General features: G+C 38.1%; 2 long non-coding RNA genes across 2 annotated transcripts in view; one reads left to right on the forward strand and one right to left on the reverse strand.

The window, feature by feature from the left end:
* LOC150066592 (uncharacterized) overlaps positions 1-23,686 on the forward strand; it is a 67,740-nt gene that overhangs the window by 5,865 nt on the left and 38,189 nt on the right. The gene's annotated exons all lie outside the window — the stretch shown is intronic.
* LOC150066593 (uncharacterized) lies at positions 5,045-16,750 on the reverse strand. Its single transcript, XR_016539200.1, has 3 exons — positions 16,685-16,750; positions 16,147-16,568; positions 5,045-5,120 (listed from the first exon to the last, which is right to left on the reverse strand). It is a non-coding gene; the product is annotated as an uncharacterized LOC150066593 (long non-coding RNA).

The raw sequence follows: 23,686 nt of genomic DNA on the forward strand, positions 1-23,686 counted from the left end.
ATATCAGATGCTAACCATTCTTTGTATACATAAAGGAAATATGAAAACAGCTTCCAAAGACTCAGCCTTGCCTAGGTCTCTCTTACTGAGGATATGCTTGTGAGTTAATTTTGTCTATTTTGTGTGTGGGAAAATGATATGTTCTTAGCTTCATGACTTAGGGAGTAATAAAGCAAAAAAAGGCAAAGTGTGAAGAGGTCTAGATGAATATATTGTTTTTCAATAGACAGGGATGTTTTATATTAAATAGAGCTCAATTCCTGATGAAGGTTGTCCTTGGAAGGTTGCTTTAAGTGTGTGTGTGTGTGTGTGTGTGTGTGTGTGTGTGTATGTGTGTGTACATATGTATCCAAAGTATATATGTGCATAAATGCTATGCATTTTGTATTACTCTGTACATTATAGTACTGCACTATATGTGCATATATACACATGTGTAACTCACTGTTAATTAAACAGCTCAAACCACACTTGGTATACAATTCTAAGCCACTGTCTCTCTGTAATGTTTTCCTCAGAGATACTCACTTGGCTTGGTCAGAAAATGATACTGCACTGTCTCAATCATGTCATGTTGGAATAGGCTGCAGAAGTGAAGAGAGACGTGCTAGTCTTCCCTGGCTTCACATATAAAGCAGGAAGCCAGCATTTTGTTGTAAGCACCAGAGTCCCAAGACGTTTTCAAATGACAAGGGAAGATTCTGAGATAATGAAATAGTCTTCACATGGAGAGTTTTTCTTCTGTTCCAATTATTGCATAAACCCCTGGTAAATGTTAGCACAACATTGTCTAAGAGACTCACCTACATTTTAGAGATAAAAAAGAAATGAGAAATGTACAGACAGGTCACCATCTGTAGGAGGCAGAAGTAAGATTTAAATCAGGGTTGTGAGATTACAAAGATTTGAAATCTTCACAGCACAGTGCTATTCAGTGCTTTAGAACAGTGAAGATGGATATCAGGCTATATTTGATATTCCAAACAGGGTCAGGTCAGCAAGCTGGTACAATGGAAGAGTACCAGACACGAAAATTAGCACAGTCAAAGTTGAGATTTCAAATGAGAAAAAGAGGGACTATTGTTGGAACCCGTGGACTGTCATATATATATATATATATATATATATATATATATAAAAATGAATGGCCTTAATTATCGTTTTAGAATGAATATATTTGAAATCTCTCTTTTGGATCTTATAGGAGTGATTGATTTCTCCAGCACAGTCAGAGCTCTTTGATCAGAAACCTTTACTTCAGATTGTTCTGGCTCTAGATAAACAAACACTAATTGTTGTCCTCAAGGAATTTTCACTCAGAAAACAGCCTTGTATTTATGAGAGTTGACCAAACTCACCTTATTTCCACATGAATTGCCTATGTTTTATCCCACCGTGAGCTTCAAAGGCTGAAAGTTTATAACCAGGCAGCTGGTGGACTCATGTATCATAAAACAGGGCCTCTGGGACTCATGTGAGCAGTTAGAGTTCTTAGAGAAACAAACTGTCTGGACATAGGCTACTCATTATTCCAAGGAGGACAAGACCTCTTCCTCCTACCACCAGGACAAGATATTACAGGTCTCCTAGTCCTGTTCTCCACCTGGCTGTGGCATTTAGCAGAATGAACTCTGTGACACATAGGCCCATGTCTGAGCAGCAGAAAGTAGAAAATGCCTGTCATCAAGCTTTAAGGAGCTGTTTCAAGCCTGAGTTTACCAGAAGAGATTTTTAGTAAGGGCAGAATCAGAGCCAAGGTATGCAAATAAGGCCAGGCAGGGGGAAAGATTAAATGTTGCTGTTTGCATGCATAAACTTCTTCATGTATAATAAATACAGACGTGGGAAAGAAAGTTTCAGAGACAATAGTAATGAATGTGTCCCACATGGGGAGGTGCTGTTCTACACTTATACTAAGACAGGACCCCAATCTAGGAAGCACCCTAGCTTTCCTAGGCTCATGCTACTAACTTGTATTGCTTTTCCTGGCTAGTGTGTATTACTACCCCAATTAATAGTGTCATCATGAGTTTTTATACCATTGTGCATCCCAATATTACCTGAGGTACTTGGAGCAGAGTTGGTCTAAGCGTGCAGATCCATTAGATCTGATCATTTCACTTTCCATAGCGGGCCATTCCTTAATTTTTCTACTGAGTCAGGGGTGGACACATGTCCTGTCATTTCCAAGGGATTCAACTGTTGATAATTGTTTTTATTATTTCTCTTTCTCTCTCTTCCTGTCTGGATTGGTTTCTGAGCTGGTGGGGAGGTAAATACCCAGTGATGGGCATTTTGTTACCATAAGGAGGAGCTGTCCCTTAGGACAGGAGTGAGTTAGTGGTGAGAAACTGAGTCTGATCACTATTATCGAGTTCCTAGAACCCTATGACTGAAGTCCCTCTGTGTGGGACTTTTAAGGAACTTTTCTAATAAATTGATTTTCATTGTTCTGGGTTCTTTGCGTTAGGTCACTTTCAATTAAATAAAATTTAGATAGCTCTATTTTTCAAGTCTTTTCTAGAGCTTCTCTATTATTACTATTAGTATTACCATTCTAGGCCTGCTGGATTTCTCAAAATGTCCCGTGTTCCTCTAAGCCTGTGTTTCTCAACTTAAGATAACTTCATGTCCCAAGGGACATTGGTCAGTATGTGAGATCATTATTTGGTTGTCACAAATGAATGTAAGCCAGGGGCACTGCTAAGCATTCTATAATGCACTGGAGATCTATCTGTCAATAGTATCTCTTTTAAGACACTTGCTTTAGATATCAAAATCGACTTACTTCCCAGATACTAACACTCACTAGCATTCATTAAATTTCATCCAACAATCTTCTGTTGGAGGGTTCCATGCTAAAATTGTAATAATGCCTAGGGAAGCACAGGGATCTTGCTGTCAGGGATGGTGGGCCCAGTTCTATCCTCTTGGTGCTCACTTCACTAATCTTTCCCTAACCCAGATCTACCCTTCCTCAGCTATAATCTTGGGATGTCAGACATCTTCACCACTGTCCATTCTCTTGCCTCTTGTGTGGACTATGACAAGTGACATTCCACATCTCAAATAGCTCTCTTCCACGCAGCAGTATGTCACTTGAAATAGCATTGAAAAATTGTGAGGGGTGAAAAGAGCTTGAGCCTTCTTTTTTTTTTTTTCTATTTTGGCTTCATGGGCATTTTTCTCTGCAGGAGCAGCAGACCAAAATTGTGTCTGTTTGACTCTGGGGTGTGGTGAATAAATGGATGCCAGCAGAAAGGAGACCAGAAGAGGATGAGAATGCAAATGTGGTATCTGTCTAGCATATCTGAGGCATGTAATTTTGGCTAACTGCTTTGAATGCAGGGTGGGTTACGTCTCAGGGTGTCCTCACAGCATTGCTGTGTTAGTGGTGTATTTCAGGTCTCAGCAATCTAAGATATAAAGACCTGGATTTTTGTGCATGAACAAGGGTCTGATGAACAATAACAGCCCCATGTTTCCTCCTTCTGCAAATGAGTCAGACATTTGATTTGGATTGCTGGGAAAAAGCTTTGTAACTGCTATTTTGAAAACCTGGTCATGTATTTTTAGCCTCAAACATCTCTGCTCTGTATGACATATGTTCTCTGGGGCCACATAATAGGTTCAATGAGAGAGAAAGCCCCAGCAGTGTTCCCACACCTAGACTTGCAGCAGACCACACAGGTAGCCAGGAAAGACCTCCCCACATCTAGCCCTGTAACCCTAGAGTTCATGTGCCTGCAGACTACAGCTTCACACAGTTATTTTTTAAAACACTAAACCAAGGTGCCCAGGGATCCCTCCAGCTTCTAAGAAGCTACAGGCCAAGGAAGTTCTGGTGAGGGAGGCCTGAAGGTTGTGGTCTAATAAAGGCAAGGCAGAGTACTGCTATTTCAGAGTCTCCTGCTTACAGGTCTGCCCTGGAAGATCGGCGCCCCCTCAATTTCTTAATGTGTCATCCCTAAATGGTTTTGCACTTAGTGAAACCAGGGATAGTTTGGCCTTCTGTGATTTCTGCAGGAATGAAGGATGGTAAGGAAAGGAATTTCCCAGGCTCCTAGCCAGATCATTTATCAGTAGTAAAACTGGGATGTGTGTCATTGCTTTGATCATTTATGAACTCCAGGAGCTGCTTGATTAGAAATATATTCTGCTTTTTTTTACTCTTTTTTTCCTCCATGTTGTGCTAGTATAGAGATTTTTATTAAAGAGGAGTCCAGTTTTCTCTCCTTTTTCTCCCAGAAGGATAACTTATTGGAAGGCACAGAGACTAAAATACAGTTCATGCTACTAAGTTCCAAGCACTTTGCTCTGTCTACTACATCCATTATCTAATTTAAGTCTGTGAAAAATGATGCAATTCCCATTTTCACTTTATTAGTTCCAATGCAGTGTCTTTGCAATCTCTCTTGGAATAGGGCCTGTAGCTCAGGAAGGGTCTAATTTATGTTTGTTGAGTAACTTGCAAAACAAAGTATGAGGTAATCCTGGATAAGACAGATGACATAAATTTCTCTCCCATGGTTTTTTTTTTTGTGAAGTAGGACACATTATCATAAATACCTCTCAACTAAGAAGACCTAACTGAACAAAATATTGCAAAATACTGAAACAGAAAAGCCAAGTCATAAAAGTCACCTCTGAACAGAAGAGATGCAGAGACTAGTACAGTAAAGTGTCAGGGTTTTTAGTGCTTCTTGCCTCCTGACCCGCAGGAGGGGCAAGGAGAACACACCCCGACTAAGACGAGACCGAGAAAGGTTAGGGCCGACTGGTTGCCTTTACCCAGCCCTCCCTCTCCAGAGGGAAGACACAGACTCGCCAGGGAGACTGTCACAGCAGACTCGTTTATTGGGAAAGTACAAGGAGCTAAAGTAGGGATGCAGGAGTCTATCAGCATACAGGTGGGCAGGGCAAGGGGAGGTAGGTGCGGTCAGAGAGGGCAGCGGGGCCAATCTCAGGGTTCGAGGTAGCCTTATTTTACACCACAGCCAAACCTCCCAATGAGGCGACAGGCAGGTCGGCCCACTTTCCTAATGTGATGTGCCCCACAGTAAAGAAATTCCTTCTTTTCCCCCACGAGTCATGGGCGTTCCTAAGCAGTGGTTGAAAACCTGAAAGATGAAAATAAGCTTTTAGAAGTGTTACACAGTTAAGGAACAAATACAAGCTCTTACAGCCCCCCAAGACAAAGAGGCTCTGCCAACAGCCTGAGAATGTCAAGGGACCGAGACCAGATTGAAAACTCAGTCCCACCATTTTCTAGCTGGCAAACTGACACATATTTGCTGTTCACAAACATTTATTGAATCATCTTTAACTTAGATCTTGAACAAATAAAAAATGAACAACTCATTTAATGCAGAGGTCAACTCTGGAAACCTCCTTGCATAACCTCCCTCCCTTTTCTATAGTATCTCCCCTGATACCTAAGACCACAAAGACACATCACTGTTGTAGATGATTCTACTTGCTACAATGTCAAAATCTGTATTGGTGTTGAAAGGCATGCCTCTGTAACTTCTCTTTCAAGTTTTTGGTGATATATATTTTGGTATTGATAACTTTTGCTTAAGTTTTGATATTTTTGGAGTACTGGAAGTTAAGTGTAAGTGGCCTTTACCTTCCTTTCTTACTCTAATCACTCAATAAACTAAAATAAGTACTACTCTGTTTTTTCAGTAACTAAACAATTGCCATCTATGGGGGAAGTATTTTTTCTTGTGTGTTAGTAATTAAATTTGAACTGAGAGCCTTATACTTTTGCTTGGCATTTTTCCCTTCTTCTTTCTCATGGTGGGCACCCTACTGTTTGAGCTATGCTTCTAGTTCCAAGTTTTTGATGGTGAATTGGAGGGAAGAATCTCCCTCCAATTTTCTTTCTCCCTCCAAGATTTCTTTGCTAAGACCAGCTTTGAACTAAGATCCTTGGAGCACAGCCTTCTGATAGTTAGAATTGTGATAGGCATGAGCATCAGTACCTGGCTTGGAGGAAGTATTTTACTTTAAGAATTTGAGTTAGACATAGAACTCCCCTATGACCCAGCAATTCCACTACTTGGCATTTACTCAATTGTCCAGAAACAAGGACAGACTAAATCCACTAGCACAACGATGTTCATTGCAGCACTATTTACCATAGTGAAGATACGGAACCAACCCAGATGCCCCTCAGTAGATGAGTGGATAAACAAGATATGGCATTTATACACAATGGAATTCTATGCTGCTGTCAGAAAGAACAACATCACCTCATTTGTAAGGAAATGGAAAGACTTAGAAAAAATCATATTAAGTGAAGTAAGCCAGACTCCAAGGAACATAGGCTCAATGATGTCCCTCATTTGTCATAATCAGTAGAAACCTTTGGCTCTCCTAGCAGAGATTTACAATAAAGCAAAACCTAGATACATAAGGCCATATAGTATGATGCTAAATGAAAGGACCTCCAGGATATAGAAACAAAAGCCATATAATGAATGATTGTTGTTCTTAATGTACTATGTAATCTCTCATCTCTTTTGCTGTCCCTTAGTTATCTATATTGTTACAGTACCTCACCTGGTTATCTGATATATTGTATATATGCATATTTGGTTATTTGAAGTCGGATAGGGAAGGGAGGAAAACAAGATGAGGGACAGGGGTGGAGAGAGGGAAATGGGGACCATGTCATGAGAAAGGGTATCAATGTATGTGAAGTAATGCACCTTCTATCTGGTGAATATAATGTAACCATTCTATTAATTACAATAAAAAATATGAAAAAAAAAGAATTTGAGTTAGAGCTGAGTGCTGGTGGCTCACACCTGTATTCCTAGCTACTCACGAGGTTGATATCTGATGTTTGTGGTTCAAAGCCAGTCTGGGCAGAAAAGTCAGTGAGACTGTTATATCCACTAAACCACTCAGAAAAAGCTGGAAGTGGCATTGTGGCTCAAGTGGTAGAGCACTAGCCTTGAGCACAAAGAGGTTCAGGGCCTTGAGTTGAAGCCCCAGGACCATCGGGAAAAAAAAGGATTTTGAGTTAGAGTTGGCCATGGTGGTTTGTAGTCTCGTCTACTTGAAAAGCAGATGAAGAAGAAATGTGAGCTCAGGCCAGTTTAGGCAAATTAGGAAGATCCTATCTCAAAAAATAAAAGCAAGATCAAAGGAACAAAAGGCACATGGTATCCTTAATATGTGGTTATTAGATCCAAACAGTATAAGAGCGAAGACTCAATATTTGCATACCCAATGCTATGGACATGGTATTGGAAATATAAACACAACTATATAGACATAAAAATGTATGACTTTATAGACAAAATGCTTTATTAGATAGATTAATATGTATCTAATATATACAAACCCTCAGCCTAATTTTAATTATGTTCTAAAATCTAAGTGCCAGTGATTGTATATAGAGATTCCCTTCTTGTTAAACACGTCATTTGAAATATGATGTAAAAATCAACGTTGATAAATTCTTTAATAAAAAAAAAGAAAAAAATAAAGGCAAAATAAAAGCCATGATTACATGGCTCAAGTAGTATGCTTGCCTAAAATGCACAAGGCTCCTGTAAGTTCCTTGGTATTGTAAAGAAATTTTTTGAAGTTTTTTACAACACAGAACTCACTTCCCAATATCTTTTTGGTATGAAGGTATTTTACGGAAGCAAAGGGCCAGGTAATGGCATAGCTGAATTGGCGAAAAAACTGAAAAAATACCAGATTGCCAAAGTGTTGGTGTGTGTGTGTGTGTGTGTGTGTGTGTGTGTGTGTGTGTGTGTGTGTAGTGGGGTAGTGGGAGGGAGAATTGTCAATCATGAAGGCGATAGAGGCAAAATAGAAGGAATAAGTGAGATAGGAAATAACAAGAATGGGGAGATAGGGAGAAGAGAAAATTCTGAATGGTCGCTATATTAGAACTCTGTTGCAAATTAGATTTCCCTTCTGCGGCAAAGAAAGTTCCAGCTTTGATAGCATTTCCAAAAGATGTCTCCCAGTTGTGTACCCTCCTTGAGGATGGGCATCTCTCCTCCAGTATGTGTTCTGTAAAGATTTATTCCAGCTTAGGGCAACTTTGAAGTATTCATGCCAAGTTCTGCACTGGGTCATACAGGTCCTTGTTGGACAGGCCACAGTGTAGATTTACCTCCCTCCCTCCCTCCCTCCCTCCCTCCCTCCCTCCCTCCCTCCCTCCCTCCCTCCCTCCCTCCCTCCCTTCCTTCCTTCCGTCCTTCCTTCCTTCCTTCCTTCCTTTCTTCCTTCCCTCCTCTTACACATATTTTGAATCCCAAGCATTCCCATAATCAATATCCTTCATGCCCATCTTTATCTCAGAGACTGCTTCCCAGAAGGAACCACACAAAGCAACCACCAAGCAGCTTCTTTATTGTGTGCAATGTGTCTTTATGAATAACCTAAAGTGCAGTGGGAGGATGGGCAAGACCAGTTTTCAGATGAAAGGTTAAGAGCTTTCCTGTCTCTTTATGGTCCACCATACTGAATATGGACCAAATAAGGTCTATATAGGTGATTGTGAGGGTGGGGGGTAGCCTGAAGGAAATGAAAATCTTGGCACTAATCTTTCCAAGAGTAGATTACACTCTGGCATGTAAAACAAAACTAGAACTCAAAGAGATAAATGAGGTGCTTCTTCAAGGTGAGATCTGGAACAAACTGTTCCAGAGGCTTAACTAAGATCTCTGATAAGAAATCCATTAGAAAGAGGGAGGCACTGACAGACAAACTAGAGGGACAGCCATACCTGAGGATGCAAAGGCCACAAAGCCTAAACGTGATATTTATGAGTCAAACAGGATACCTGGCAGTGAGTGATAGATACTGATCTAAGACTTCTACAAGCAGATGAATTCTGTGTGACACTGGCCAATGAAGTGGCATAGACAGAAATGGGATCGTGGCAAGTCTAGGGACAGTTTGATCAGGGCACGACAGAGGCAGTTGATGCCAACATTGCCTGACTTCATATTCTAAACTGCTCACTAAGCTCAAAGGCATTCAAGTCTTTAAATTATTTTGACCCACAATCCTATAGTACTCTATTTACAGGAATTATAAGAATATATGATGAAGAGAAGAAGATAGACATATCTTTCTCTTTTCTATTTTTCCAAAGGAGATAGACTTCTAAACACTGAATTTGGTATATTAAATTTGGATATAGCTACTGGATACTGGGTGCTCAGGTCTGACTCTTGCATCACAGCCCCTCTTCCTACTTTAAATTCAGTCTGATTGTCTCCACAGACATGTCCAGATTCATGATTAATTGTAGATAGAACCAGTGTCTAAAAGTGGTAATGCTGAGGGCTATGATGGTGATTTGAAACAATAGTCCTTATCCTTTCTGTTATGTACTATATCAACCATTAGGATGTTTTCTAACAACAAATGCAAAATGACAGTAGCCAAGGCAGACATAATTGTACCATGTCACCAAATAACAGCATCCTGCAGCATCTATGAGAAAGCATGCAATATTTGTTGAGTCCAACATTCATATCAGGTTACTGTTGAACAGAACGACTTGCTCCCTGGATATCAGACTCCCATATAGAAGGCAATGTGCCTATATTCCAGGGAACACATGGTTCTCATATATTTGCCCCTTTCCTCATTCACCATGTAGGCAGTGGTTCATATGTGCAGAAGAAATAAATGTCAAATGTGGCCAGTCTCAAGGACGGTTGGCTGGTGCAAGGCATTTATTTACTTATTCTTTTCTGAAGTGTTTTGTTGACTGTAAGACTGTGGAAAAACCTACATTGCCCATGACTCTTTTTTCAACTGCTCTATCCACACCTCCCAAGGCCCTAATTAGTGTTTTCTGATTCATTTTCACAGATGAAAGAAAAGGAATGAGGAAATAAAATGAGCCTCGGAGCTGTCTGATTTTTAAAAAGCTCCTATCATTTTATGCTTCGCAGGGCATCACCTAGCAATGCACCTATCATTTATAAACACTTCACAAAAGACAGTAGATACATGCAACCAGACCCTTCTTTGTTTTGCTTTGCTTATTGATCATTATATCCTGAACCACGGCCCATTTTCATTTTGTAGCAATAGACAATATTTTTAAAGCAAGTGCACACCATTGCATTCTATGGATTATTTAACCAGAATCCAAACAGTGAACACCTTGGTTGCAAATGATATTACAATGTACTAACAGTCTGCTTTTACCCATGTCCTGTGCAATCCCTCTGGCTGTATGTAGAACATCATCATCCTTAAGTCAGTACAGACTGGGATGGTAGATGTGTAAAGCCTGCACACCCATGCACTGCAAGCCTAATCTTTACTTCTGTTTTCCACTAATATTCTCAAGTTGAATTTTCCCATTGGGTAACAATTCTGCTTTGTACTGCACACTGGAGTATGCCAGTATGTTCTTTGCTGGACACTGGGTAGATTTTTGTTCATCTTTATAATATGATCAGCCATCACTACTTTTGTGACAATGCCTTTTTGGCTGCTTCAATCAATCATCTTCAGTATCTTCCACCTTGTGCTCTCACACAACCCTTTGTTATGATTATTACGTACACATATGTGCATCTTCCTTATCGGACTCTGAGAACTACTGTGCTGGGACTAAGGCTTCTTCTCAACTTTATCTATTTTTGTATGTCGTGGGACTTGAACTGTGGGCCTAGGCACTGTTCCTGAGCTCTTCAGCTCAAGGCTAGCACTCTACCACTTGAGCCACAGCACCATTTCCAGTTTTCTGGTGGTTAATTGGAGATAAGAGTCTCCTGGATTTTCATGCTGGTGCTGGCTTTGAGCTGTGATCCTCAGATCTCAGCCTCCTGAGTAGCTAGGATTACAGGCTTGAGCCACCAGAACCCAGCTAACTTCTCAATTTTAATGTGAAGGAGGTTCCTTCTTCCTGATCACTGATACAACACCGCTGATCGTTAATCCTTGATGGGGTAACAAGATAACCTGTCTGGAATTTACAAATAAAAAATAAGAAAAGAAACCCAATCCCCTTTCCCCAAAACAACCAAACAACCAAATCCACATTTGAAACTGGGCTCTCAAGTGCATCATAGGTCTTGAGGAACTGGCCTGGGAAGGCATGCAAGTACACCGGTGATTTCAGTCTCTTTCTGCCTCTTTAAGTGTTCAGCATTTTGTTTTCTCGAAAATTTTTCATCTAGTCGATATTGTGATTCTGGATGTTTTCTTACGCTGTGGAGAAAGTTTAAGTTTCAGTAAAACATGATAAATTAATAAACAGCCTTGACATCAAACACAAAATCTTTCGGAAAGGAGGGCAAAGGAAAAAACCTCATCAGACCTAAGAAACTTTTTGTACGATAAGGTTCAGAAAGGACAGGTATTAATGTAAAGTTGATACCTCTCTCCTCTATCTAGGATAAGATCTTTGTTGTAAGATTAGTAAATTGCCGTTTATTCTATTAAGTGTGTAACATATATTTTTAGGGTTTCGTCTAATTGCCCCTCAAATTCAATATTCTCAGAATAATTTGAATGATTGATTTTTTAAGCCATGGGTTATAGAAAAATAAATCCTCATTAAAGGAAGAAAACAGCCACTTTCAATTGCTGTGCTTAATTTTTAGCTTCTGCCATGCAAAGAAACAACTTCAATTAAATAGCAGTTTGGATAATTAAATGAAAATTTCTCTCAAAGAAAGTATGCTAAAGTCGAATCTGTAGTTATTGCTTCAGAGGCAAGCAATAACTTGTAAACCAGTCTGTTAGATACAATGTATTTGTGTCTCCATGTCTTAGATTAAAACTAAGACTTTGTACCCATTAAACAAGAATTTTTCATTCTCTTCCTTGTAACCCCTGGCAACCATCTTTCTCCTTTATTCTTGCATGGCTTTATTTTAAATATTTCATGTAAATGGTACAGTACTTGTCTTATTATGGGTTTATTTCACTTATTTCACACATCCTCTGGGTTCATCCATGGCTAGTTAACTGACTCTTCAAAACTTGCCTCTAATATTCCTAGGGATGTATCTATTTTATCTAATTTGCCTTAAATTATTTTAGCATAGTTGTCCTTTAGAGTCTATTGTTTTATTTAATGGAGTAATAGCTCCTCTTTCATGGGCAGAAAAAGTTCTTGAGACTCCACCCCCCAAAATAACTAGCATAAATCTGGGGTTGAAGTGTCACTCAAGTAGTAGAGTACCAGCAGATCAAATGCAAACTAAGTGCTTGTAGAAGTTGTGAATGAATCCATCCGGTCCCAGGTTTTTCTAGGTTGGGAGATTATTCAGTGTTTCAATCTGATTGCATGTAATAGATTTGCTATAAACTTGTTCATAACTTCTTAGTTCAATTTGGATAAGTTATATGCATATAGAAATGTATCCACTTCTTCCAAATTTTCTAAAACTGACCATTATCATGATGAGTTATAAAACTGATTTTCTTATAATGTCTTTAACACATTTCCCCACCTCCCATTACTCAGAATTGAAATCAAAGCTTTGAACTGTTGCTTGGCTGTTGCTTGGCTGTTGCTTGGCTGGCTGTCCTAGTCTGGATAAGTCTTCAATTCCAGTTCTGTTCTGGATAATTGGAGATAAGAATCTCAATTTTTTTTTTCTGCTTGGCTGATTTTGAATAGAAATCCTCAGAGCTCAGCCTCCTGAGTTGCTAAGAGAATGGGCATGAATCACCATCTCTCAGCTACATAAGTCTACTTTTAATAGGTATTCTATATGAAATTAAGTTATGGCTCTATATTGTTATTTTCTCCTTCTAATGCCTTTTTTGGTATACATAGTCTTTAAGTACTAATTCTATCATTCTTTATTTTGGATATCACCATTATCATTTCTAAGGCATACAAAGGATTTGTTGTTAAGTTTCAGTTTTATTTTAAATCCTTTCAGTTACATTTTTTCCTGGTGACATTTTTTAAAATTTCTTTGAAATTTATATTCCTTTCTTCTAGTTTCTGAGAAATGTGAAGTATTTGATTTTTTTCTAACTTTTCTATGATGTTGGAAAGCTGCAAAGATTTGTGAAGCTGGAATGATTTCCTTCTTAATCATTTTAGACATTTCTATTATTACATGTATATGCAATTTTTCAGCTCTTTTGATTCATTGTTCATTAGAAATATTCCTTGAAGGTTAGTAGATGTTAATCTCATTTTGTGGTGGGAGAAAAGAGTGACAGTGACAGGCATTTCAAGACAATGGGAAATGTTTGTGTGGATGTGTGTGAGGGGGTGAGTTCAATGGAGGTTTTTGTGCATTCTGCTGTAATGTGAGGAGGCTGATCGACCAAAAATGGTAGATCACTGGTTGACAACGTTTTACTACTTGTCAAGGATGCTTCGGGAATCATATGATTTTGTGTATAGGTAGTTTCTTGAGAGATGGCTATTTTCCAGAGTCTCTCTCTGTTAGCTAATTTTTTTTTGCCAGTCCTGGGGCTTGAACTCAGGGCCTGAGCACTGTCCTTTGGCTTTCTCAAGGCTAGAGCTCCACCACTTAAGCCACAACACCACTTGTAACTTTTTCTATGTATGTGGTACCGAGGAATCAAACCTGGGTCTTCGTGCATGCTAGGCAAGCACTCTACCTCTAGGCCAAACTCCCAGCACCTCTGTTAGCTATTTTTAGCATGTGTCCCAGTATGGGAGCTTGAACTCAGGGCTTTGGTGCTGTCCTTTAGTTTTTTTCAGTCAAGGCTAGCACTCTGTCCCTTAAACCATATCGCTCAAGGCTTGTTGGTGGTTAATTAGAGAAAAGTGTCTCATGGGTTTTTCTGTCTAGACTAGCTCCAAGTCATGATCACCAGCTACTGATGATGATGAGTAGCTCGAGTCACAAGTTGAGCCTCTCATGCCAATTCTCTTAGAGTTTTGCACCTAGTGTTCCAGAGATAATGCAATGTCCAGAGAATCAGTGAGTATGGATAAACAGATTCTTCTATTTCAGTCTTAAATTCTACCTTGTTTTAGATATTAAAAAATAACCAACTTGTAAAACAATTAATTCCTGCAGTGTGTCACTTGAAAGGATACTTAGAATCCTGGCTTCATGCTCTCCTTCCCAAATTAAATCAGCACACAAATATGTATTTACCATGGGAGACAAAGTTGGGTGTGATGTCTTATGCCATATGATTAATGGCTATTCCATTGTAACATGTTCAATTTTTACTAAATCAGATATAGCTAGCATGATGCTGATTAATTTCCAACTAGAGAAAATTTTATACTCTTGGATATTAAAACAACAACCACAACAAAATCCTGTCCTCCAACAGATCTTTGTTTAGTTTCTTACCCGTGTGTCTAATACCACGGAAGATACCTTGTGTATAGTAATAAGCTAATTAGACAAGATCCATCTTTTTCATGGAGCTTTAAGGACTGTGAGAAAGTTGGATAATACAAATAATTCTACAAGTAAATATTTGTACTGATGAGACATACAGTTAAAGAGCATAAAACCAAGTCCAGTTGTCTGAAGGATAAAGGAAGACTCATTAGCTCCAATGAGATGTCTGGGGTGGAAGCAAATGATTCAGGTGGGAACAAGAATGTGGGCAGGAACGGAGTATGGTTAGTCTAGCTCGAAACCCCACAGCACAAAGCAGGGAATGTAGGAGAGTAAATGTAAGAAATAAGAATAGAAAGATGGGCAGAGTCTGGATCATGGAGATTACTATGGGACCTAAAGTGGATTGCTCTTTAGAAGAATTCTCCATTGTAATATTTAGGAAATAGTTTCAATGTAGAATCAATAGTTGAGTAGGTAGATCCTTAGCTGACGAGTTTTTCAATAATCATACCTCACTCTCTTGGAAGAATAATAAAATGAATGATTTGTGTGCTATATAGTGCAGAAATACTAATATTTACACCAGGGAAAATAGAGCAATTTTTCCTTCCAATGTCCCGTTGTATGATACATTTCTGGATACAAAAGCTAATTATTTGTTAAAGCCAGTTATTATTGCCAATAGAATCTGCCATGAAAATAATCATTCACGCAGGGCCCTGGCGTAATACTGGACGATACAATATGTTTTAGATCCCCAAAAGGCTATGAAAATACTTTGGTAGGTTTAGTTAATAGACTTTTGAAATAGGAATGTAAACAGGACAAATAATTTGTCTCTTTTTCATCCTCTCCTGTTGTGTCTATTAATAATAATGTTAGAAAGGTTTGAACATTTATAAGATTACGGTCTTCCTAAGTGATACAAATGAATCATTGCCTAGACAAGGTAACTAAATTACAAACTATTTTAGGAAATGGAGACATGGCTCAATGGTAGAGCTGTGAAAAAATTCAAGCTAGAGAGTGATGCCTTAAGTTCAAGCCCTAGTACTGGCACAATATAAACAAACACACACACATACACACACACACACACACACACACAGAATAGATATATATGACAAAATAAATATATGCATACATGATAAATATACACAACAAATATATACAATGCATCTATATGATATATGCTACACAATATGGGTCAAAGTGGCAACGAAACTTAAATTGTGATTCATAGAATTACATTATTGAAATGTCTATTGCTATTCCTCAATACTAAATTAAAGTCAGCTTCAGTAATGTTAGACAAATTTTGGATACGGGAACCTCATCATAGGAGAGGACTGTATGTTCTGAATATTTATTTTCCTCAATTTATTTGTTGAAGTACTAGGTGATATTATTGGGAAGAAAAGATTTTTAGGAGGGAAGGGTGATTAGACGATGTGCACAAGCCCCTAGAACAGAATTAGAGTTGTTACAAAAGAGGCCCAAGACCCCTCACACCTCCCATCATGTGAGGTCAAGGTCAGAGAGAGATGTTCTCTTACTAGACACCAAATCTTTTGGCACTTGAATCTTGGATTTCTCATTCAGAACAGGGAGGAAAAAAAACATACCTATCTGTCTGTCTGTCTGTCTGTCTGTCTGTCTGTCTGTCTGTCTGTCTGTCTACCTGTCTATATCACTTACCAATAGTCTGATTCAAATGGTATTTTGTTGTCATAGCTTAAATGGGCTAAAAGGGGTTAGTTGTAGCTCATGGGACAATAGTCACTGTAGATGTGCCTGTTTGCATGCTCTGAATACTGCCCGTGAATCTCCCTAAAGCCCTCACCTTAAACTTTAAATGTCACCAAGATTTCCACAGTAAATTAGTTTCGAATTATCATTGGTCTCTCTGAAACCACAGCACGTCTATTCAATCAGGACTTGCAAAATCTTTTCATGAGTCTGGATGCAAACAAGCAATCAAAAGGAGTCTGGTTTTCTTTCTGACCGAGGCCACAAAGATGGCAGCTGTGGATCGTGTGTTTACATTGCTGCTCTTGGCACAGGCCCCAGAGGGCCCTGCTCAGAGATGTTCTTGATAGTCTTGAACATTGCTGGTCTTGAGAGCCCTGGTGATGAAGCTAGTTTTTGATCTGATTGCTGTTTTGAGCCCACACTGTTTAGTGAAGAAAAAGCTCTAAGATGTCTCAGGCCACTGTCCTCATCAGTTTTCTCTTGTTTCTTCAAAGTAACAGGGAAGCTCCATGCCTGCAGCAAAAAGAATCATCAATGAATTTAAGCTTGTTTTATAGGTAAGAACAAGAAAGTGTCCTGACATTTAAGACAGCTGTATTGATCCACATCACTTCACTCAGAATTCCTACCGTATTGCAGAACAATTACAAAGCCAAGCTGTCAGACACAGATCCCGCCATTTCCCCTTGCTTTACTCATTGGATTCTGCTCCATGGTGAGCTGGCACAGACTGTATTATTTCATCACCACTCATTTTTTTGTTGCATAGTATCAGTGCATCATTGATAATAAAGCTTATTGTGACACCAGAGTCACAAAGGACCACGTAGCTTGTACCTTGTTTTCCTGAAACATATGTTGTGGAAGAAACCAGCTGTTAGAGTAGAAGTCTAACATGAAACTTCCATGTAAAAAAGACAATATTACACAGTTTTGGTAAACAGGAGCCCAGCCTCGTAGCCAAGCCAGCCAAGGTGTGACTTAGATATGTGAAGCCATCTTGGATTTTCCAAATCAGCTAAGGACCACAAACTGAAACTAGTCAATGGAGAGGGCTGCAACATGGTTTACTGAAGACCTTCCCATAGTCCTCAGTCAAGGGCTGTGGTAAGTTTGGAGTCCTTAGTGATGTACCAATAGTAAAAGAAGCAAGTTGCTTCTTACCCCCAAACAACCAAATGGAGAAACAGAAAAGGCCTATACCTTTGTGAACTGGAAAACTTAGATAACTTCATCTGAAGCTATTTTAAATGGGTTGAAATTGGTAAAAAAAAAAAAAGTCATGTGAAGGATAATAGAAGTTTTCAGGCTGAAAATAAGCTGATGAAAAAAATCTATGCCACAATGCAATTTTAAATGTTGCATATTTGATGTAGTATCTGATCTTTCTGAGTAGTGTGTCCCAGTTACAAACTCACTACTTATAATCATTCAATCATGTTACCCTTTAGCTTAATTTTTTTTTATTTCTACAAGAAAAATCAAACCCTAGCATTGATTCCCATTCTCCTTCCTTCAACAATGGTAATTACATGACCAAGATAATGTAAACAGTGCTTTCTGGAAAGGTGTGATATTTTTCCTATGAAAGATATCCTTATACAACAATTACTCAAGTTAATGCTTTGCAGATTTTTCTTAATTTCTCAGCAAATTTCACCATGATATGCCTTTTCACAGATAATTTAAGGACTCTCAGATATCCCCCAAATGATAGCATCTGCCTAACTAAAAATGGCAGCAGGGAGGTATCTATACATTAAAATGTTTAGGATGTGTCCTTGATAATTTGATGTGGTAATATACGTCTAGGCGGGTACAGAAATGGGTTTACCATGAGGCCGGCATGTAGTTACAGCGAGGACTTTTTCCAAGGCAGTTAATAGAGATTTAGGATTAGCAGATGTTCATAAGGCAGCTGTAGGGTTGTCGGGAGATCTTTCTTCGTTCACTCAAAGAGAAAATTCCTCTGTCACCTCCTACAGGTGAGAAGACCTATAGCTGCCACCACACTATATAGAATTTCACCACCAGGCTCATGTCACCAGGGAAGAAATTGTGGGTTTATTGATGCAGAGTTTCGAGGGATAGGCCTAGGCAACTGTGTAAAATTCATGTCCAGGTTGAACTCCATAGATCTTTTGAAGAAACCTTACTAGACAATATTACCCATGAAAATTTGGATCTTTAGCTCTACATTATTCCTTTGCTAGCTCCCTGCTAGCTACACTTTTCAATTAGCTTGTAGTTTGATTTATTATCCGTAACTACACTTGAACTTGGCATCTTAAAAAAAACTGACTTACAAGTGACATTAGCTAATTTTATATTTTTTCTTACCATGGTACAAGTTCTAAGAGACAAGTTTATCTAGTTTTTCAGAGCTTTATTTATGAATTAGACCGTCGGGGTTGGACTTCAATCTTGGCTTTTTGTTAATTCTATTATTTGGGGGGAATTATCTTCCCTCTTTGAACATGGCTTTGTAAAACTGGATTTAATAAATGTATTTGCCTGAGGGATTGTTATGGGAATTAGAAGGGGTAGGTAGATGAAGTGCTAAAACCTCAGCTGTTGTTGTCATTAAATTCTCTGTAGGGTATCCTATTGGCCTATTCTCTGTTTTCAGCTTTACTTTTTCTAATTCAGCCTTAACAGTGTGAACGGCTCCCGGCCTGCTTTCCTGCCTACTGCACATGGAAGAATGGGTACAATTAGTGCATTAGTGCAATACACTGCTCAGTATTGGTTAGTCTCATGTAAAGGCTAGCACAATTCTCTTGTAAAAGAAAATGAAAAAAATCTAGACCTAAAATCAGCAAAATGCACTTGAAAGTTTTCCTCAAATACTGAAGATGGATCGTGTACATTGTTAATCTGATGATGAGGATCACATCTGCATTGCTCATTGTAATACTTTTGGCACATCATACAGTGTCCTGTACTTAGAGTATACTTAGCAAATAGTACTTAATGAATTAAGGAATAAATTGCATGTTTATTGGAAATATAGGCTCAGTATTATCCGTGTTATACCATCTAAAAATTTGAAAATCTCCAGTTTATTTTCCTTTTTCCTCCCCCTTTTTCTTTTACTCTCCCATCCATGAGCTCTCACTTCCTTTTTTTTCGGGGATTGCAAAAAACAGTTGTATAGTTGAATTTTTTTTTTAACAGTGGTTGGTATTCCACTTAGAATCTCATCAAAACACAGTATCCAGCTGGGAATTTCTTTTTAAAAGACCATGAGGTGATAGAATATTTAAGGTGTGATAAAATTCCATGCTGAATAAAGCTCAAAATCATTGAACATGTAGGGGTGATATTTTTCACATAGCAATTGAGAAGATGCTTGGTCAAAGTTCAGTTTTGTAAAAAAACAAGTTCAGTTTTGCAAACAAATTTCCTGCAGTATGAGGTATAACTTGATTATAGACTAGAGATGCTGGAAACACACAAGCAGCAACAAATGTATTCTCTTAAATTTATGACAACAGGGAAAGATCCCTATAGGAACTATTTTTTTATACCAAATCGATAGGCTTCTGTCTTGCATAGAGGTCATATGAACTGCCTTTACATATATTTCATCATTCAGATGATCTTGTTTTGGATACTTTGAATAGGATATTCCTTAGTTAACATCATCATCACAGGAATACTCAATGTGGTGGAGTGTCTTAGAAGAAAAGAACTATAATACCTTAATTTTTTTCCTTTTTTTATTTTTTTTATTGTAATTAATAAAAGGGTTACATGATATTTGCCAGATAGAAGGTGCATTAATTCACATACATTGATACCCTTTCACATGTCTTGGTACCCATCACCCTCCCCCCCATCTCCACCCCCCATCTTGGTTTTCCCCCCTTCCCTATCAAATTTCAAATAACCAAATACAAATAAATTCAATATATCAGATAACAAAGTGAGATACTGTAACAATATGAGATACCCAAGAGACAGCAAAGGAGATGAAAGATAACATAGTACATTAAGGACAACAATCATTCATTATATGGCTTTTGTTTCAGTATCCTGGAGGTTCTTTCAATTAGCTTCATACTATATGGCCTTATATATTAAGGTTTTGCTCTATTGCAGATCTCTGCTAGAAAAGCCCAAGGTTTCTGCTGGTTATGACAAATGAGGGAAACCATTGAGCCTAAGTTCCTTTGAGTCTGGCTTACTTCACTTAATATGATTTTTTCTAAGTCTTTCCATTTCCTAACAAATGGGTCGATGCCATTTTTTTCTGACAGCAGCATAGAATTCCATTGTGATACCTTAATTTTGAAATTTTTTCAAATTAATGTGGTGGTACTTCTCATATAACCTCACTGTACATTGTGTAATCACATGTAGAGAATGTGGCAGGCTTTGTTACTCACTGGTCAGTCCTATCTATCCTTGTATTCTATCACTGCCTGTTGATCACAGCTCAAGCTGTCAACTTTCTTCAGCAGTTCACATTAGGTGACATAGTTATCCAATTAATTTTCTCTTGAGCCCTCAGAAATATCAAGAGCTAATCAAAGATTGTATTTGAAGGTTTGGTGAGAATCAGACATATTTGGATCCTAGGGTATATTTGATGATAAATCTCAGTGTTGATGTTTTGAGTGAGCTATTGTTGCCATATGGTAGAAGCAGCCAAGCTGTTGCTAACACTAATGAGACATAGGTTGGTGAACAGAGGTAAAGTTACAGAGGTCCTGCATTGGAGTATATAGAAAGTCAGCTAGGAATTAGGGTCTTATGCCTGCAACCTTAGGTTCTTGGGAGGTAAGGGCTGGGAGGATTATGGTTAGATGCCAGCATGAGAAAAACAATGAAAAGGTCCCATTTCAACCAATAAAGGCTTTGCATGATGGTTAGTGCTAGTTAACCTAGTTACATGGGAAAGCTAAATAGGAGGATTGTGGTCCAGGTCTGCTTTGCAAAAACCCAAGATCTTAACTTTCAACAAGATCCAACACCTCTTTGTGATGAAAGCACTGGAGAAGCTAGGAATCCACAGAGCATTCCTCAATATAATAAAGGGTGTGTATGCCAAATCTACAGTCAGTATTCTACTTAATGGTGAAAATGTAAAACCATTTCCTTTAAAATCAGGAATGAGGCAAGGATGTCAACTCTCTCCTCTCCACTTCAGTGTAGCACTGGAAATCCCAACAAGGGAAACCAAATAGGAAAAGAAGAAATAAAACTGTCCCTCTTTACAGATGACATGATCCTGTATTTAAAGAACTCTATAACTTCCTTCCCTGAGTCACTAGAGCTGATTCTAAACTTTGGCAAAGTCATGGGTATAAAATCAACCCACAAAAAGTACCTCTTAAGTATGCCACCAATGAAAAGATAAAGACTGAAATCCAGAAATCAACCCCATTTGTAATAGCCTAAAAATACTCGGAATTAACTTAACTGAAAAGGTGAAAGACTTCTTTTGTGAAGACTTCAAAAAATCTGAAAAAGGAAATTGGAGGAGTTATCAGGAAATAGACCTTCCATACTCTTGGACTGGAAGAATTAACATCATGAAATGGCAATACTGCCCAAAGCAACCTACAGCTTCAATGCAATACTCATCTCCAAAACATTCTCCAATGAAGTAGAGCAATCCAAAAATTCATATGTAATAATAAAAGACCACAAATAGCAAAAACAATTCTTGGCAGTAAGAACAGTGTTGAAGAAGCATCAATATCAAAATTCAAACTATTACAAACACATACTAACAACAATATCTTGGTACTAGTGCAAGAATAGGCCTAAGTCTTAGGAAATAGAAGACCTAGAAATGAACCCACAGATATATAACCACCTAATATTTAATAAGGGAGTAGAAAACACAGATAGGAAGTAAGACAGCCTCTTCTGAAAATCCTGCTGGCAATATTAGCTTTCTACAATGCAGAAACTGAAGTTGGGTTCTTATGTATCACTTTGGACCAGAATCAATTCAAAGTGGATCAAAAACCTCAAGGTAAGGCCAGAAACTATGAAAATATTACAAGAAGGGGTAGGGGAACATTAGAGCTCCTAGGTAGAAACTTTCTAAGTAAAAATCCAGAATTGCAGCAAACTGAAGAAAGATTTTTATCAGCTATGCATCAGAGAAAAACTTAATATCCAAAATATACTTAGAGCTCAAAAATTAATTCTTCCCAAAACTCAACAATCCAATAAATAAATGTATTAATGATTTAAAGAAAGGCTTCTCAGAAAAAGAATGGCAGTAGACACATGAAGAAATGTTCAATATCTAACCATTAAGGAAATGCAATCGAGACAACATTATCCTAGTTAGACAACATCACCCTAGTTAGAATGGCCAATATCAGGAAAATGAACAAGAACAAGCGCTGGCATGGGTGTGTCCAAAAGGGAACTAACTCTATTACAACTGTTAGTGGAAATGTAAACTTGTTCTATTCTGGAGAGAGTATGGTAGTTCTGCAAAAGACTAAACGTAGAGTTCCCCTATGACACAGCAATCCCACTTCTGGGCATTTATTCAATAGAACACAAACAAGGCCACACTAAAGCTACCAGCACAAGCACATTCATTGCAGTGTTATTTACCATAGTCAATATGGAATCAAACCAGATACCTTTCAGTGGACGAATGGATCAAGAAAATGTGGTATATATACACAGTGGAATTCTATGCTTCTACCAGAAAGAATGATATCATTTATAAGGAAATGGAAAGATTTGGAAATTCTATACTAAACAAAGTGAGCCAGACCCAGAGAAACATAGTATATATGGCTTTTGGCATTTGTGGAGGCGAGACTGTACCTATAAATCTACAAATAATCACAGATGTTAAAACAAATAAACTAGGACATGATAAATTATACAGGTCTGTAGGAATTCACATTTAGGAGAGGAACACTTAGGCACAATATCTATGTGCATCTAGGCCTATAAAATAGTATTTATCAAAATGAACTCCAGGAAATGGTGACAAGAGGAATTTTTTCTTTTTGTTTTCCTTTATTTTTATCTTGTTTGTTTCTGGGAGGGTGACGGGGGCACAGAAATGGAGAGATAAAGGGTGAATAATGCAGCAGTGTACTCATTGGACAGTATGTTGAAAATGGACTATATAATTTGTGGGCGAGGTTGACAGGAAAAAACTGTGAAAGATTGAGATAAGGGGTGACATTATTAAAAAAAAATGTACCCTTTATCTGACTTATGTAACTGTAATCCCTTCGTACATCTACCTTTATAATAACAATTAAAGTGCACAAAGAAAATAACAATAAAGTTAAAAAAAGGCTAGGGTCACACCTCAAGTAGTAGAGATCCTACTTCATAAGCAGGAGCCCCTGAGTTCTGGCCACCAAGAAAATAATACAATATAGAAAGTCACCAAAATATTAACATTGAAACCACCCCCCTCTAATTTTTAGGCATAGGTTCTCACTAAAGAAGACAAATAGTTGGGGCAGGCAATATGAATCTTCTTTTTCCGCTTATACATATGATTGAAGGAATTTCATTGTTCAAATTAAACAGGTAAATAGGAGTTTAAGGAGAATGTTTAAGTTGATTAATAGAATTAATTATTTTTAAAACTCCTGTAAGTAGCTGTTAGCATAATTTTACATGTAAAC

This window comes from Megascapheus bottae, chromosome 2 (assembly GCF_031878675.1).
Source record: "Megascapheus bottae isolate mThoBot1 chromosome 2, mThoBot2.hap1, whole genome shotgun sequence".
In the NCBI taxonomy this organism is placed as follows: domain Eukaryota; kingdom Metazoa; phylum Chordata; class Mammalia; order Rodentia; family Geomyidae; genus Megascapheus; species Megascapheus bottae.